General features: G+C 36.5%; 1 non-coding gene across 1 annotated transcript; it reads left to right on the top strand.

Annotated features, from left to right (window-relative positions):
- The first annotated feature begins 10,273 nt into the window (after positions 1 to 10,273).
- Positions 10,274 to 10,380, top strand: LOC128279970 (small nucleolar RNA R71). Its single transcript, XR_008270154.1, has one exon. It is a non-coding gene; the product is annotated as a small nucleolar RNA R71 (small nucleolar RNA).
- Positions 10,381 to 13,489: the final 3,109 nt, after the last annotated feature.

The raw sequence follows: 13,489 nt of genomic DNA, 5'->3' as shown, positions 1-13,489 counted from the left end.
ACATTTAGCATGCAATGGCTTTAGCACAATATCAACCTTGGCCAAATACCATTTCCATGGCATAACAAGGATTTGAACCATGGGCTAACATGAACATCAAGTTAGCAACTAAAACATGCATGAATCTCATGACACAACCTCAAACATACCTTAATCTTGACACAAGTATGACCAAATCTCCTTCTAGTTCTCTTCTAAACCAAGCATGAAGCAAAAATCCTTCCTTTTTCCCTTAGTATTTTCAGCCAAGATTTTGAGAATGGATGAACAATTTTTTTCCTTTCTTTTCCTCTACTCACGGCAACAAAGGGGGGCATCCATGCTCATTTTTTTTCATTTCTTTATTTTTTCTACATAATCCACTAACTAAACATGTTGGAAACATGTTCCTTGCCCATATTCTTGTCATGGCGGCCACTCACCTTAGGAAGTGGGTTATTTGACATGCAAGGACAACTATTTTCCCACATGTATTAATAGGCCACCTTACAATTGCCTAGCACATTTCTAAATTTTCTCACATAAGTCCTATTTGATAAAAATTCACTTACTATTAACAACATCCAAACACGAAATTTTCACACATGCATATATACATATAATGAGCATCAATTATGATGGTTAATTATTATTATGACTCGGTTTGGTGGTCCCGAAACCACTTTCCGACTAGGGTCGATTTAGGGATGTCACAGTTTTGTTATTATTATGTTTGATTTTATATTGAAACCTCTCCTACCATATTATAATCAAGTGTTCTTAAGTTGACAAATGAACTGTAAGAGCCTATTCTTGTTTATAATTTCGTTGAGTTACATATAAATGATTTTTAAAAATTGTGTTTATAACTTTTTAAAGTATTATATATATGTCAAATTTCATCATTTGTCATTGCACTATATTTATGTTCTTGATTTAGTATTTATACTCTAATTTGGCTATTTTTAATCGATTTTTTCCTTTAAAAAATGAAATTTAGTTCGACATTAAATTCCTTAAACTAAATTATATAATTTCAAAAATCTTGTATGATAAATAAATTATATATAATGTTATGTCAATTTACTAGCACCGCCATATCATTTCAATTGATTTGATATTCACAAATTTGAAAACAAGGTTACTCAATTTTAACTTCAAGTCACACATTCCATTTGTTAGGAAAAGCTATATCTTTTTTCGTAATTTTATAAAAAAGATTTTATTTGAATTTTCTCTTGTGGTACATTGAAGTTCATATGTAGCTCAATTCCATGTGTTGCTTTATTTATAGGTGCTTGAGAGTTCAATCATGTTAATCCACAAACGGAGTTTTTGAAAATGATTCATAAGTTAGCTGATACGGTTATTAGAGGGTTGTTGAAGTATTGGCCTTTGACTAATTGTTAGAAGGAAGTTCTCTTCCTCGGGAACTTGAGGAAGTACTTGAAGCAACACGATCTGTGGAGTTCCAACGATGTATGGTTCCGCTTTTCGGACAAATTGCACGTTGCCTCAATAGCTTACATTTCCGGTAACTTTTAAGGCCTTTCTTTTGAATATTTGATGATAGTATGCAAATTCCAAAGAGTATGAGTAGTCAATCACCTCCGGGAACCAATAGTATTGTTAATTGTGGAATGTTGAACTGTTGCTAGGATGTTAAGAACTTAGAATAAATCATACGATTACTTTTCCGATAACTTTCAAGGGCTTTTGTCTTTTGAAAATGTCACTATGACTCTGCTAATTTTAATTGCTTGAGTAGTAAATCACCTTTAGGAAACAATGCTATTCGTAATTCGGAATGTTGAATTGTTACTAGGATGTGAAATTAAACCATATGATAATAATTAACTTTGATGCAATGTTGCCGTTGTTGTTAGCTTATGATTAAAATTTATGGTACTTCATAATTTCTTGTGATTCGAGTGTTGAACCGACATCGATTCATGAAGAATAACATTTGGCTCTTTAGGAAGCTACGCATTTACGATTAGCCTAGCATCGCTTTTTTATTATGGGTTTACTTTTACTGATTTCACTTTCGTTTAAAGAAATGGTATAGCTAATTTCCTTATTTTGCTCAATCAGTGACCGAGATTCCTAACAATTTTCTTTATTGATGGAACAAGTCTTAACTAAGATCAAGATCAAATCTCGCACTAAGTTATATATGTAATCATTGCAATACTTTGGCTTCATCTAAAGCCCTGAACCAAACCCTCTGTTGTACATTGTTTCTTCTTCTTTTCTAATCTTTTTCCTTTGATTAATGAGATGTGATGATGATTTGGCATTATTTTCTCACCGGGATGAATTATGTTTTAGAAATTCTAATACTTTGTGTGTCTGTGTGTGTTTTTTTATGTATTAAATTACATATTGAATCAATGTTTACGTATTAAATTTAAATTCATTAATTTTTATATTTAGTTTTGAAGTTTAAATTTTAATGGAAAATTTAATTTAATTAATATTTTTATTTATCCTTAAAAGTATATAGTTTAAAGTTCAAATTTCAAAATTAAACATAATATAATATTTAACATAGAAATAAATATTATTTAATTAAAATAAAATAATTTTTTTTAAAATCATTATTTTTAGTGGCGTTTATGAGAAAAGTGCCGCTAAAGGTCATGGTCTTTAGCGGCGTTTTTTTGAAAAAACGCCACTAATTTTTGCAGCGTTGCATATAGCGACGTTTTTTGCGGCGCTTGGGAATGCGCCGCTAAAGCTAAAAAAAACGCCGCTAAAAGTCTGTTTTCCTGTAGTGATAGTTTTAGCAAGACCGGAGTGTCGAACCCAAAGGAACTAAAAGTACTAGTAATGATTGTCTTTTTATTATCTAGCTTAAGAATAAAGAGGTTTGGTTTTAATTAACTAATTATCTAACCTAAGAACGCATAGAGAAAAGAATTGGGGAATTGCTTTTGGGGAAAATAGATTGACTTAAGACAATACCTAAGGAAAAATCCACCTAGATTTTACTTGTTATTCTGGCTCCAAATCGGACGATTTATTCATTCAACTTGTTCCGTAGAGATCCCTAAGTTATGTTATTATCCCTATTTAAGACTAATAATGTCTAATCCCTAGACTGAATAACCAATACTTTTCTATAATTAACACTCTAGGGTTGCATTAGCTCGATCTATGGATCCCCTTATTAGGTTTCACCCTAATCCGGTAAAATCTTGTCACCCTATGTCTAGGCGCGCAATCAAATCCGCTTAATTATGATAAATGTACTCTTAGACAGGGTCTATTCCTCCTCTGAATAAGAGCTTATCTTGAATCAGTATCCTAGGATATCAAAACAAGATTTAAGAAGACATAATTAAGAACAAGTTAAATATTTATCATACGATTCAGAAAATAATAACAAGATTCGTCTTAGGTTTCATTCCCCTTAGGTATTTAGGGGATTTAGTTCATAACTAAATAAGAAAACATCTCAGAAGAATAAAGAATACAAAACATAAAGAAAACCTAAAACTCCTGAAGGGAAATTGAGGAGAGATCTTCAGTCTTGATGATGAATCTGGTTTCTGAGATGGATCAATCGGCTTCCTTGGAGTAATTCCTTACCCCTTACTCCGTGTGTGTTTTTCTCCCTCCTCTAGGGTGTATTTATAGGCTTTGGAATGCCTAAAAGCACTCAAAATTATCCTTTTCCAAATTGGACTCAACTTGGGCTCGACAGGGACACTCCTGTGGCACACGCCCGTGTTCGATGACTTCAGGCCGTGTTCGAGCCTACCAAATTGACACGACCGTGTGGTCTGCCCATGTGAGGAGGTCCAGGCCATGTTGATTTCGTACTTTGGTCTATTTTCTCTGTTTTTGGCCCGTTTCTCGTTCCTTTCGCTCTTCTATGCTCTCCTAAGTGTAAAACATGAAATTGAAGCATTAGGAGCATCGAATTCACCAATTCTAATGGAAAATTATCCATAAAATGCATTAAACATGGGGTAGAAATATGTATAAATTACGGTTTATCAAATACCCCCACACTTAAGCATTTGCTTGTCCTCAAGCAAAATTCTCAACTCATAATCAAAATAAATTCTTCTCAACTTATAATTTCTATCGATAATATCTCAAAATAATCCATAGGTAATCATACATTGAGAATTCAACTAAAAGAACATAAAAGTTTTAAACATTCCAAGTTGAGTATTTAATCATGCAAACATAGGTGTCTCTCTTCATTTAAGTAATTACCTTTAATTCAGAAAATCACAGAGTTTCACATCCTCACTAAAGGTTCACTCAAATCACTCGAGCTGTTTAAGGACAATAAATGAAGCACTCAATAGTCAACAATGAAAAGTCATTACCATAGGCTTGCATGAAAATCAAATCTTCACCACTATAATTTAAGATGATACATCAATCAAAAGGTTTTTAGAGGGTTGTAATAAGGCTTGGTTAGGGGGTGTAGTCACAAGCTGAAAGAAAGGGTTAGAATCGAGATTGAATTAAAAAATTACCTAACTAGAAAAAGACTTAATCATCACTTGCGTACAACAGAGCTTCTTCTCAGAGTATAGAATTTTACTTCTGAAGCTTACAAACAGAAGATCACTACTAATATGTATACATTTTTTTTAAGAACAAGTTAAATTACATAGTAGAATAAAACATAGCTAAGCAACTATTTCAATTCAAATATCGACAAAAATAGGGCTTAAATTAATTTAGGGGATTTCAACAATAATGGGTTGAAGGTTAATATTAAGGGTAATACAAGAAATGGCTTGTTAGGCTCAAGGGGGTTCACTAGGGGTTAATTGTGGAGGTAGGCTTTTCATGGCATGAGTGGGTTAATCCTAAGTACCTTAATCTTTTTGACATATCAAATCAAATAGTGTGGTCTCGACATGCATAATCAAGCAAGTTCTAGAATAACAGTTCAATACTGACGCACTCAAAGCAATAATAAAAGTGAGCATGAAAGAATTAATAGATGCTCAAAAGGCTCAAAAATCTCACAAAAATTATGGCTTTTTGATGTTAAAAAATTGTGAATTCCAATTCAAAGTAATAATGTCTTAAACTTGTTAAAAACTTTGGGGAAACAGCCTAAGATTTTGAATTCGTAAAATCAACTCATCATGCTTGATTCTGTAATATCTTAAAGTTTAAACAATCAATGCATAATTGCCTATGTTTTAATTCAAAATATATCAATCAAAATCATAAATTAATTAAAATTTATCTTAAATATGATATGAAAGCTTTTCAAGAGAACAAGGCAATCATTCAAGTATTTTTTTGATAATGAAATAAATACCCCCCACACTTAAGATGTACATTGCCCTCAATGTACAAAGATAGATATTAAAGTATAAAAATAAGATAGGGGGAGAAGTGAAACTTCCTGTATGATGAATTCCTCGAACTGGAGTTTTGAAGAGTAATCGGTTCGAGAGTGGAGGAGGATACTCCGGAGGGTCGTAGAAGTTCATTAGGCCATAAGTCCTGTGCCAAAAGGATATTATCTCTAGTGGTAGCTATGGTCATGGGCGAGCAGGACATGGCAGTCGTGGAGAACCTTTCTCGGTGGATTTTTAGTTACTATGTGATGAAGAGCTTAAGAGCTCTGTATAACTGTGATAAAATCAGGAACTTTTTAGGGGATATTAGGGAGAATAATTACTCAAAAATAAATAACTGAAATTAATAATTAAAAATAAAATTCTAAAATCTAAAAAATAAAAAGTAGTTTTAATAAAAATAAACATAACAACATAAAGTTACAAATAAATGTTTTTTAACAACTTTATCGCTGGATGGTTCGCGAGGTGGGACTGGCGATGAGATGTGGAGGTGCTAACAAATCTGCTGTAGAGTAGCATCAATATTGTCAAATCGTTGAAAACACTGTTGCTCGAATCGAGTGAGGCGCTCAGAGATGTCAGCGTATGAAGCCGCCGCCTGAACTAGACGAGAGGGTGGTGGTGGCTGAGTCGGTGGGTCTTCGTGCTGTGGGGGGACATCATCAGAAATGTCCTCGTAGGCCTTCTCCTCGGTAAATTAGGCGAGACGATACTGGGGAGGGTAGGTTCTTCGGTGCCTCTCAATCATCCTCATGCTAAGATGCTCGAGATGCCTTGTGGAGACATCTGGCCGATGAGGGTGAGGGATGATTCTTGAGCCGTGGTGTTGAGGAGCCCGAAGTGTCCCGCCAGCCGAATCACGTAGGGGCCGATGGAGATGACCCCCTTCCTATGCCGCTCCGTTTGGAGCTGAATCGCAAGGGTGATGAAATAGGCAAGAGCGATGATGTGCCCATGTGACATGCACCATAAAAAGTAGGCTTCGTGGTTGTTAACGACGCCAGTGCTCTCTCGTTTCCCTATAATCGTGTGAGCTAAAATAGCATGTAAGTACCTCAGGGATGGTGAAAGAACTGATGCCTTGGAGCGGCTAGGATTGTAGGAGGCTGTACCAGGGCCAGAGTGTGCCAACACTTCGAGGGGGAGAAGTGTATGTGGCGACTGAGAGTGTCTAAATCATTTTCCTCCGTAAACTCCTCCGTATATAAGCCCAGTGCAACACCAAACTCTAGGATGCTTAGGTGGTAGATTAATCCGCCTAGGCAAAATTAAACCGTGCTGGGATCATCGTAGTTCGTCATTACGGTCTGAAGATGGAACGTTGAGCATAGTTCTATCGTGAGCTCAAGGTATGTTGGTTCGATGATCCCAAAGAACTGCTCCCAAGGGTCCGTGGCTAAGAGGGCCCAAATCGCATCAGCCATATGAACTTGTTCTACGACAGCCCAGTTGATGCAACGTCCCGCAATTAAAGGTCGGGCCCGAAGTATTTGGAAAAGTTCTTCTTGGGGCTCTTGGGGAAACTGAAGGAGAGGGTGACGAATTTTCGTGGTTGGACCCGCGGAAGATGATGCTTCATTCCTCTTCTTCGAAATAGGGACAGCGGCCTTCTTTCCTCGTGAAGACGACATTAAAAGCCTGTAATATAAAGAATAATAATAGGTAAACTAATTCGAGGAAGTAAAAAGTCATGAATTTAAAGTAACTATTTTAGCCAAAACTACTAATATGAAGCAAACTCAACTAAAATAACAATGAGAACATGAATAGAAATGTAATGGGTATGAGGTTTTCCTAATCTCAATTTAACACAGAATGTATGATAACTAACCTAGGAATGCAAATTTAAATGATAGACATTGACATGGTAATAGCATGAGAAGAAGCCTAGTAATGTCATGGTTAACCTAAGAATGCAAATTAAATGATAGAAATAATGAGCAAAATAAAGAATAGTTCAAAAGATATGAAGATTATGTTGATAATAAGCATTAGAAATAAGTAAAATAGAAGTGAAAAGAGTAAACAAATGCTAGGGGAGAGAGATTGAGCGTCAAAAAATAGAGTGGGTAGCAGCGCACGGGCGTGGCAGGGAGGCTGTGTGAACTTGCAGCGGCTAGGGTTAGGGTTTTTAAATAGGGAAGAAAGTGAATAGTAGAGGGTATTTATAGATTTTGGGCCACACGGCCATGGCACATGCCCGTGTTCCCCAATTTTTGCCCGTGTGTTCCGTGTTTTTCCTATTTGGGTGCGTCTAAAATTTAGTACACGCCTGTGTTCCTTGGGCATGTAGGTTCACACGGCCGTGTCGCACGGCCGTGTTTGGCATTGTTCGCTTCTCCCATGCCCGTATGGGTACTCCTCACGCTTGTGTCAATCTAACGGGTTCGACTATGGGTGTTAGACACGGGTGTGTCGCACGCCCGTGCTAGTTTCTCAGTTTCAACCATGGGTCTTCCACACGGGCATGTCGCACACCCGTGTTGTTTTGGCAGGCTTGACCAGGACCATTTCGCATGGCCGTGGTGTTTTATCATAGCCCGTGTTGAGGAAATCCTTGCCCTGTTTTCACATAACCATAAGCACGCCCGTGTGCTTGGCCGTGTCTCTGTAGAAAACCTGTATTCAAGAGCTCCGTTAGTAAGTTAGGTGTTGAAGACTAAATTTTGGAAGAAGTTAATATAGTTAGTGCTCAAGTTGCCTCCCGAGAAGCGCTTATTTATAGTCTAAGCTTGACTTACCTCTCTGTTGAATGATCATGGTGGTTCAAGGAGTTTATACTCCTTATTCCTACTATCAATCTTAAAATAAGGTTTTAAACGGGTTTTGTTTACCTTAAAACTGCCAAACTTGGGATGACTCACCTCCATCGTACCGAATGGAAAAATGCTGAGTACCGTAAGAGGGATTTCTTCATTCGGTGTGGTAGTGACAATGTGGGGATCTGTGGCATCTAATAAGACTTTATCACCAACCTTGAGTCGATTTGGAGAGGTATCGGGCTTGTTCTGGCGCAGTTTCAGTTTATCGTATGTTTTCGGTTTACGTGTTCGCCATTTATCTAGCTCCTCTATTTGCAGCCTTCGTTCTTCATGAATAGAACCTCTACTATTGTTTGAGAGTGGCTCATGTACTTCCTTCAGACTTATCTCCTGCAAAGGGGTTTGTATCATGTGGTCAGTTTTAATAGAATGGTTTAGACGATCACCTTCAATTTCTGATGTGTTGTCAGAATTGCGAGCTTGAAGGGTGAGTGTTTCATCTCCCACACTGAGTGTGAGCTCACCTGTGCCAACATCAATAATCATTTTAACAGTTGCTAAAAAGGGCCGTCCTAAAATCAAAGGAGTGTTGCTATCCTCTTCTATGTCTAGAACAATGAAGTCAACAAGAAATATAAATTTATCGATTTTAACTAGCACAACTTCAATAATACCCCTATGAAATCTTATAGTTTTATCTGCTAATTGAATGCTCATCCTAGTCTGTTTGGGCTTCCTAAGACCTAATTGTTTGAACATTTTGTAGGGCATGACGTTAATACTAGCCCCTAAATCAGCTAATGCATTATTAAGATCTAAACTACCAATTAAGCAAGGAATCGTAAAACTCTCTGGATCTTTTAGTTTGTTGGGTAGTTTATTCTGTAGAATAGTTGAGTAAACTGTGTTTAGCTCCACATGCGACACCTCATCCAACTTCTGTTTATTTGATAAAAGCTCCTTTAAAAATTTCATTGCGTTTGGCAACTGCGATAGAGCTTCAATAAATGGTAAGTTAATATGTAATTTTTTTAAGAGTTTAAGGAATTTACCAAATTGTTCATCTGAGCGGTCTTTCCTTGTCGCGTTGGGGTATGGCACACGAGGTTTATATTTGATATTCACTGATTTTTTTTATTATGACCTACCTCACCTTGATCTCCGCTCACCACAGTTTCTTGCTTCGGTTCTGGCCCAGGCTTAACGAATGCTTCTTCATCTTGAACATTAATCGCATTGAGTTGTTCCCTTGGGTTGGGTTCAGTATTACTTGGCAAGCTACCTTGTGGTCGTTCAGAGATTAGTTTGGAAAGTTGGCCTATCTAAGTTTCGAGCCCTTGGATCGACGCTTGTTGATTTTTAAGTGCTGTCTCGGTATTCTGGAAACGGGTTTCTGACACCGAGATAAATTTAGATAGCATCTCTTCAAGGTTCGGTTTCTTTTCCTATTGATAGGGTGGCTGTTGAAAACCTGGAGGATGTTGTGGTCTTTAATTTCCTTGATCGCCCCATGAGAAATTGGGATGGTTCCTCCAACCTGCATTATAAGTGTTACTATATGGGTTATTTTGGGATCTAGAGTTATTGTTACCCATATATTGGACTTGTTCCTCCTCGATGCTAGGGTTGAAGGGTTGATACTCTGTGCATACTCCTCCTCTATTCGTCTCGCACCTCATTACTGGATGTACCTGAGTAGAACCAAGTAAACCATCAATCCTTTTATTTAGAATTTCTACCTGGTTCCTCCAACCTGCATTGTAAGTGTTACTAAATAGATTGTTTTGAGGTCGAGGATTATTACCCATGTATTTTAGTTGCTCAGTATCCATGTTATGGCCATAAGGTTGGTATTCTGAATGGTTTGTTCCACCGCCACTTGCTTCGCACTGCATTACTGGGTAAACCTGTGAAGCACTAAGAAAACCATCAATCTTTTTATTTAAGAGTTCTACTTGATTTGACAACATGGTGACCGAATCGACGTTATAAACACCAACTATTTTTGTTGGTTTTCTCCTCATGACTTGCCACTGATAGTTATTCAGTGACATATCCTCAATAAAGTCATAGACATCTTTGGGTGTTTTATTATTGATGGTTCCGTCAGCAGCTGCGTCAACCATTTGTCGAGTCGACGGATTCAGACCATTGTGGAATGTTTGAACTTGGAGCCAAAGCGATAACCCATGGTGAGGGCAACTTCTGAGTAAGTCCTTGTATCTCTCCAATGCATCGTAAAGGGTTTCTAAATCCATCTGCACAAAAAAAGAGATATCATTACGTAATTTAGCCATTTTAGCCGGCGGAAAATATTTTAGTAAGAATTTTTCGGTCATTTGTTCCCAAGTAGTAATTGACCCAACGAGTTCAACCACTGTTTAGCTTTGTTACTTAATGAAAAAGGGAATAACCGAAGACGAATGGCATCATCAGAAACGCCATTGATTTTAAATGTATCGCAAAATTCCAGAAAGTTTGCTAAGTGAGCGTTGGGATCTTCATCCTGCAAACCATCAAACTGAACAAATTACTGTATCATTTGAATACTGTTAGGTTTTAATTCAAAAGTATTTGCAGCTACAGCAGGCTTAACTATGCTAGATTCAGTTCCTGTTAAAGAAGGTCTAGCATAATCATCATAGTGTGTGGAGCAGGATTTTGATTAGCCGCAATTGCAAGAGGTAGCTGATTGGCTTGGTTTTCAGCCCTCGTTTCGATTGGGGGTTGAGTATCATCTTCTTGCTCATTCTCTGTGTATCGTAAGCTTCGCACGATCGATTTCTTCGTCAAAAAGTAATGATCCAGACGGGTTTCTTCTAGTCATAAACTATAAAAACCTTCCAAGAGAAAGAAAAAGTAAGTTAATAAATAGTAATAATAAAAAAATTAAATTAAATTGTAAGAAAAATAAATGGCTAAAGTAATAAAAATTGAGCATTCCTAATATCTTAGCTCCCCGGCAACGGTGCCAAAAACTTGATCGCGTGATTTTGTGATAGGTTTTAAATATTTATAATTACTCGTTCTTGAACTAACTATTATCGTGATATAGGCAAGTGTACTTATCGAACAGTAGTATAGTTTTAGCAAGACCGGATTGTCGAACCTAAAGAAACTAAAAGTACTAGTAATGACTGTCTTTTTATTATCTAGCTTAAGAATAAAGAGGTTTGGTTTTAATTAACTAATATCTAACCTAAGAACACACAGAGAAAAGAATTGGGGAATTGCTTTTGGGGAAAATCGATTGACTTAGACAATACCTAAGAAAAAATCCACCTAGACTATACTTGTTATTCTGGCTCTGAATCATATGATTTATTCATTCAACTTGTTCCGTAGAGATCCCTAAGTTATGTTATTATCCCTATTAAAGACTAATAACGTCTAATCCCTAGATAGAATAACCGAGACTTTTCTCTAATTAACACCCTAGGGTTGCATTAACTCGATCTATGGATCCCCTTATTAGGTTTCACCCTAATCCGGCAAAATCTAGTCACCCTATGTCTAGGCACGTAATCAACTCCGCTTAATTGTGATAAATGTACTCTTAGACAAGGTCTATTCCTCCTCTGAATAAGAGCTTATCTTGAATCAGTATCCTGGGATATCAAAACAAGGTTTAAGAACACATAATTAGGTTTCATTCCCCTTAGGTATTTAGGGGATTTAGTTCATAAATAAAAAGGAAAACATCTCAAAAGAATAATGAATACAAAACATAAAGAAAACCCAAAACTCCTGAAGGGAAATTGAAGGGAGATCTTCAGTCTTGATGGTGAATCCGGCTTCTGAGATGGATCAATCGGCTTCCCTTGAGCAGTTCCCTGCCTCCTTCTCTATGCGTCCTCTTTCTTCCTCCTCTAGGGTGTATTTATAGGCTTTGGAATGCCTAAGAACCCTCGAAATTAGCCTTTTCCAAATTGGACTCAACTTAGGCTCGGCAGGGACACGCCCGTGTGACACGCTCGTGTGACACACCCGTGTGCGATTACTTCAAGCCGTGCTTGAACCTGTTAGAATGGCACGGGCTTGTGTTCTACCCGTGTGAGTCGTGTTTCGATTCTGCCAAATTGACACGGTCGTGTGGTCTGCCCGTGTGAGGAAGTCCAGGCCATGTTAATTTCATACTTTGGCCCATTTTCTCCGTTTTTGGCTCGTTTCTCGTTCCTTTCACTCTCCTATGCTCTCCTAAGTATAAAACATGAAATTAAGGCATTAGGAGCATCGAATTCACCAATTCTAAGGAAAAATCATCCATAAAATGTGTTAAGCTTGAGGTAAAAATATGCATAAATTACGGTTTATCAGTAACCATTCATTTCTTTTAAATATCATATTCCATCAAATTTCTATTAACATCAAATTCAATACAATTATAACAAGATATATTTCATGTATAAAAATAATAACATGAATAACAGGCTTATTAAATCACGCGAACTTACCTTGGATCTAGAAATGACAATTTACCATTTTAGTTCATAACCTTGTATTTTCCTAATTTAAGACAAATCTCGATTTCCTTGATCTATAATATCACATTTAGCCTACTAATTAGTCATATTATTCATATAGGTCTAAAAATCATATTTTTATAAATTTACAATTTGTCCCCTAAACTTACACATATTTACACTTTTGCCCCAATGATCGTAAAATGATTTTTATTCAATTTCCTTACATTTTAAGTCTAGCTGAATCATTTTCAGAACTATGGCAGCCTCTAATTCCCACTAAATCACCCTTTTATGATCAATTTTACAACTTTTACAAAACAGTCCTTTCGAACGTTTTCATCGAAAATCGCTTAGTAAAAGTCGTTTATTTAACACCCAACACTCATTTCCTACCATTAAACATCAAAATACAAGAATTTCACTCAATTTTAATTTATAAAACATAAACCCTAGCTCAAAATAATGGTAGAAATGAGTAAATCATGTTACCGGGATTTCAAAAATACATAGAACATTAAAAACGGAGCTCAGAATCACTTACTCTTAAGCTTGGAAGCTTGGCCAAACCCTAACCATGGCTGATCTTGGTACATTCTATTGCTGCAAGAAGAAAGAGACACATTTGGGGTTTAAAATTTGTCTTTTAATTCATTTTACCCCTAAATGGCCAAAATGCCATTTTTACTATTCTTTCAAATTTTACCCAACCAAGGCTATTTTTGTCCAAAAAGTTATATAATGGTTTAATTATCATTTAAGGACCTCCCATTTAAAATTTCATGACAATTAGGCACCTCTCACATGTAGAACTCAACTTTTGCAGCTTTTTACAATTTAGTCCTTTTTACTAAATTGAGTGTCCAAACGTCGAAATTTTCAAACAAATTTTCACGAAATCATTCCATGAAATCGTAGACCATAAAAATATAATAAA

Source organism: Gossypium arboreum, chromosome 8 (genome assembly GCF_025698485.1).
Source record: "Gossypium arboreum isolate Shixiya-1 chromosome 8, ASM2569848v2, whole genome shotgun sequence".
In the NCBI taxonomy this organism is placed as follows: Eukaryota; Viridiplantae; Streptophyta; class Magnoliopsida; order Malvales; family Malvaceae; genus Gossypium; species Gossypium arboreum.
The sequence above is the reverse complement of the archived record's forward strand: the minus strand, read 5'-3'. Positions and strand labels throughout refer to the sequence as shown.